Consider the following 6,000-nt stretch of genomic DNA (forward strand, 5'->3'; position numbering starts at 1 on the left):
CATGTAGGACCTTTTCCTACTGCCAGCACCGTTTTCTGCCTCTTCTAGACCTTTATGCAAGACATTCCTCTGTCTGGTGCCAAGCCAGTGTACTTTTATCCCTCACAACCTCTTTCTATCACAATACATTTGTAGAACAAGTCTTTGTGAATAATGAACTATAATCTTTTTACATTACAATTCTTACCCGTAATCCATATGTAGTAAACGTTAAGGCCTGATTCGGAAACCTGCATCAATGTCTTGCCTAAATGCTTTTAATTCAGTGATAAAGACAAAGTTGGCAAGTTGGATGGGCATTACAAGGCACGTACACACACACTAACACATAAATCTATCCATCCATCCATTTTCCAAACCCTCTTATCCAGAGCAGAGTTGTGGGGAACACGGAATTCCTGTCTGATAAGGTCTCATAATACACGCTCAATTGCTGCATATTTCTACATGTATGTCGTGTGATGAATTGCTGCTCCTGTTTACATTTGTCAATTGTATCTGCTGTTACTCTGCTTTCTCTTCAAACTTATATAAGTGAGAAGAAAATAGACTGATGGACGTTAATACATATTGTCTTTGTTTATTCCACGATCTGAATTAAGCAGGTTCGAAGATGATATATAACCTCTTTATTTATAGACATTATTATGCTAAAATGTTTAAAAGCTGTTTATTTTTCCAGGTACGCTTTCTGAAACTGTGTTAGAATAACAATATCTTTATCTTCACATGACAGTCAAAAATTATATAACCCGAAAATGACATACGTACATGATACCACAACTTTTTAATATTAATAAGATTGCAAATGGGCAGCCTAATGACATGGCTGTTAATGCTGTCTGCTCCCAGCTCCAGGAACCTGATTTTAATTCTAGGCTCTGTCACTGTCTCCCCACATCTTCAGTTTTAGGGTTTCTTCCCACATTTTACTGTTAAAGATGATTCTAACTGTGCCTTTGGGTGTGCTGTGCAATTCAGTAATATTCTGCCCAGGTTTACTTTCAGCCTTGTAACTAATGACTCTCATTCTCTGTAACCTTGTACTGAAGAAGACAGATGGAAAAAAAAAGGATGGTGAGTGGAAAAAAAATATAATTATCAATAAAATGTTAAGAAATCCTTAAACACATTAAAATATGTATTGCTACTAGTGTTTTCAATTATAGTGTATATATATATATATATATATATATATATATATATATATATATATATATATATATATATATACATACAGAGAGAGAGAGAGAGAGAGAGACAACCCCAAAACAGGAATGGTTTAACAGGTGGAGGCCACTGACATTTTTCCCTCCTCATCTTTTCTTTTCTGACTGTTTTTTCACTAGTTTTGCATTTGGCTACAGTCAATGTCACTACTGGTAGCCTGAAGCGATACCTGGACCCTACAGAGGTTGCACAGGTAGTCCATGTTGTCCAGGATGGCACATCAATATGTGCCATTGCCAGAAGGTTTACTGTTTGTCCCAGCACAGTCTCAAGGGCATGAAGGAGATTCCAGGAGACAGGTAGTTACTCTAGGAGAGCTGGACAGGGCCTAGAAGGTCCTTAACCATTCAGCAGGAGCAATATCTGCTCCTTTGAACATGGAGGAACAAGATGAGCACTGCCAGAACCCTACAAAATGACCTCCAGCAGGCCACTGGTGTGAATGTCTCTGACCAAACAATCAGAAACAGACTTCATGAGGGTGGTCTGAGGGCCCGACGTCCTCTAGTGGCCCCTGTGCTCACTGCCCGGCACCGTAGAGCCGATTGGCATTTGCCATAGAATACCAGAATTGGCAGGTCCACCACTGGCACCCTGTGCTTTTCACAGATGAGAGCAGGTTCACCCTGAGCACATATGACAGATGTGAAAGGGTCTGGAGAAGCCGTGGAGAATGTTATGCTGCCTGTAACATCGTTTAGCATGACTGGTTTGGTGGTGGGTCAGTGATGGTCTGGGGAAGCATATCTCTGGAGAGACGCACAAACCTCTACAGGCTAGACAACGGCACCTTGACTGCTATTAGGTATCAAGATGAAATCCTTGGATCCATTGTCAGACCCTATGCTGGTGCAGTGGGTCCTGGGTTCTTCCTGGTGCACGACAATGCCCTGCCTCATGTGGCAAGAGTATGCAAGCAGTTCCTGGAGGATGAAGGAATTGATACCATTGACTGGCCCCCATGCTCGCCTGACCTAAATCCAATAGAACACCTCTGGGACATTATGTTTCGGTCCATCCGATGCCACCAGGTTGCACCTCAGACTGTCCAGGAGCTCAGTGATGCACTGGTCCAGATCTGTGAAGTGTCCCCCAGGACACCATCCGTCGTCTCATTAGGAGCATGCACAGACATTGTCAGGCATGCATACAAGCACGTGGTGTCCGTACAAACTACGAGTACGATTTTGAGTTGCTGCAATGAAATTTCGGCAAAATGGACTAGCGTGCCGCATCATTTTTTCACTTTGATTTTCGGGGTGTCTTTGAATTCAGCCTTCTGTATGTTGATAATTTTCATTTCCATCAAACGATGTGGCATCCTTTCATTCCTAACACATTACCCAGTCCAAATCAATGTACATATCCAGCAGGATTTTTTTCCCATTGAGATCTGATGTGTTTTCAAAGTGTTCCTTTAATTTTTTTGAGCAGTGTATATAAAATGCTAAGGGTGGTTTGTCTGTCTTACAAACCACTGAGCATTGAACCTTAAGGTTGCTCTTAATCAACAGCTTATAATGTGATACACAACACATGAATTGGTGGTGTGAGCAACGCCAGCAACATCATTGGGCTTGAAGTCATTCACAACAAGAAAAGAACAGCAGAGTTTACATGCAGCATTGCTGACAGGAAAAGAGCCGTGATGACATCTGTTGACAGTGAAGCAACTTGCAGAAGCTGATTACATGGTAGGAAGAAGAAAAATGATGGCCCCCTCCACTTCTGCTGCAGAAACTGGTTGGTACTTGTGCACTACTGGAGTTTAATCTGCTGAGTGTGAGGCAAATTGCAGAAGCCAATTATGTGATAGGAAGAAGAAGAAGGACAGCTCCAGCCACAGTGAAGTTTTCAGGATTAATGCCTTTCTTATGGAAAACTGCATAGTCAAAATGAAGGTGAAATGGCTGCTTAGTGTGAAGGAAATTGCAAAAGCGGATTACGCTGTAGAAAGAAAAAGAACGACAGGTCCAAATTGTGCTGCCCATCAAGTACATGCAACATGGCAACCTGCTGGTACTTTCACACTACTGTAGCTAGAACTTCGATCTTGGGAGGACCAGAGGCTTGCTTGTTTTCTAGTAATAGGTATTGTGGCAGGCGGCCTGGTCCCATGCAGGGCTGGGACGCCCCTTCTACTTATGTTCTGGGGGAGTAGTTATGGGCACCTCAGTACCTCCCCCAGGACGCTTGGTGGCAGCCTCCCTGGTTGACGATGGTGCCTCAGTTTCCCGCAGGGTTCCATGGGAGATGGAGTTCTTCACAACCCTGTGGGGATCTGGGGTGGCCGCCAGGGGGTGCTGCATGGATACCGGAGCCAACCTGGACACTTCTACAGCCCCGCCCAGAAGTGCAATTAGCAACAGGTGATTCCAGCAATTCCGGGCGGGCTATAAAAAGGACCAGCATCCACCACTCATTAGCCAGAATCGGGAGGAAGAGGACGAGGTTGCCTGGGAGGAGTGGTGGTGCCAAGGTGGAGAGTTGTGTGTTTTGGAGTTAAGTGCTTTTGGGACTGTGTTGTGGCTTGGGGGTTCACTGTGAAGACTTGCCGTCCAGCTGAAGAAAAATAAGTCTTGTTGTGTTTTTACACGTGCCTCTGTGTCAGTCTGTGCCGGGTCAGACGCTATTTAGCGCCTTTCTCACAGTATGTTTCCATGTTTCTTCTAAAACTATCATATAATATAGGGTCACATTGAGCTTGGGTATACCTCAGTACTGGGCACATGGCAAGAACCATCACAGGTCAAGCTAATACGACTGGGCCAACATACAGCTTCTAATTACCCCCAACACACCTCTATGATGTGAGAGAACTGCAGAGAATGGGGAGAAAGGAGAAGAGCAGCAACCAAGCCCTGATCTCTAAAGGCAGAATCGCAATATCACTCTAAATGTGTCCCATATCAAAAGGAGATAAATACTGTACATAAAAATCAAGTTGTTTTAACTTGGGAAATGAAGAATGACATTTAAAGTACTTATACTGAATCAAGACCCAAATCAAAAACCATATTAGCTTTATTATTTTTTTTCTGCTAGACAAGTCCATCAAAGTTTTTCCATCTGTAAGAACGCAAAGAAAACAAAGTCAATAAATTCTACCACAGGACACCATGTGTAACTGCTGTTGTTGCCATCCATCAGCTCATGCATGTTACTCGTAACAGATAAGAGCTCCATCTATAGTGCTAAGCGTATTGTTGCTCACACATACTGTGAAGTTGTTTAGTGAGGTTGACAGAAAGGTTTGCACAATGCATCAGCTAAGCAAAAAATATCTAGTTTTGGGCAATAAGCCAACATCAAATTTTACCAACTGTCTGGAAACTGCCAACTAAAAGATGACACAGCAGCTACAGCGTTTCAATTGCTGATTTACCAAAAATATGATGTTAGCTTGCTGCTCAAAAGTAGCCATTTTTTACTTAGCTAATGCACTTACATGCCTCTCCTTTCAAGATCCTTTTCATTACAGAACTCTTATATCATAACATACCACACATGTGTCGATGGCTTCTGCAGTCCTTATAGTCACACACAATAATCAGTCTTAAAACTTAATGACTGTATCTTGTAATTCCAACCTAAGTATGCCCTTTAACTTATTTATTTATTTATGCTAATGGTTTGCAGATGTAACATCTACTGGCATTAATCTTGTTTTGTCAAGGTAGTAAACTCACCATTTCTGGTAACTTTAATTTCTATACATTTTAGAATTTCTGCCAATTCCCAATTCTAATTTGACTCCGTCTGGCAATTTAGGTGTGTAATATACAGTAGTTGCCATGTCCAGCTTTTATGGCTCTTAGTCCACAAGAGTGCATTCTCTCGCTAACTTGCTTTGACCATCTTAGTTATATAAATGGTTTCTTAAAAGCAGGCAATTTGCAACGTCAGGCACAGGTGTAAATGACAATAATTTAGCTGCCATTCTGTGGGACACTTTCTTAATTGTGCCTGCGTCTGACCATCCAAATTAGGTACAGTTTTAAAACACCAGGAAAATGAGAAAACCTTCAGAAGGCCCAGAGTTGACCACCCATAATGTATATCATCAATAATATGAGATTCTTGTCTCTGTATGTGACAGGCAATTAAGCTTTTTCTTTTTTTTTGAACTTTGTAAATGATGGTGATTTATTTATTCTAGGGCATTTAGTGGATATGCAATAGAATCTAGTTAAAAGTGGTGATTTATTATTAATGACAGCTCATGGGACCAGAATGTCAAAACAACAATGGATATTATCTTTCCTAATAGCACTTGGCTCTAGACACAATATACTGTACTGTGAAGTAACTGAGGGTTAAGTGTCTTAAAACACTTTGGTTCAAGACTTCTGACATTAACTTCTATTTAAGTGCTTTAAAAGATTATGGTCATGCAATTACAAAATGCACAATTAATTTGTCATAAAATCTTTCAGCATGTCAGGTAAAAAAAAGTGAACAGAATAATAGACAGAACTGTTGATTATAGAAGATGTGGGTCCACCTGTAGCACATTAGAGATCTCTAAGATTATATCAAACATCCTTTTATTTCCATAAAGTCATTAAATAGTGAATAAAATCTCAAAATGTGTCACTAAAACAGACCACTCCATCCATTTTCTAACACACTTATCTAGCTTAATCTAATTCAGGGTCCCAGGATACCAAAGTCTATTCTGGTAGTAGTGGGCACAAGGCAGAAACTGGGCTTCGACTGATCTCCAGTGCCTTGTAGGAGCCACTAATGCAGTCCCCTGCACCCACAATA

Source organism: Erpetoichthys calabaricus, chromosome 2, assembly GCF_900747795.2.
Source record: "Erpetoichthys calabaricus chromosome 2, fErpCal1.3, whole genome shotgun sequence".
Lineage (NCBI taxonomy): Eukaryota > Metazoa > Chordata > Cladistia > Polypteriformes > Polypteridae > Erpetoichthys > Erpetoichthys calabaricus.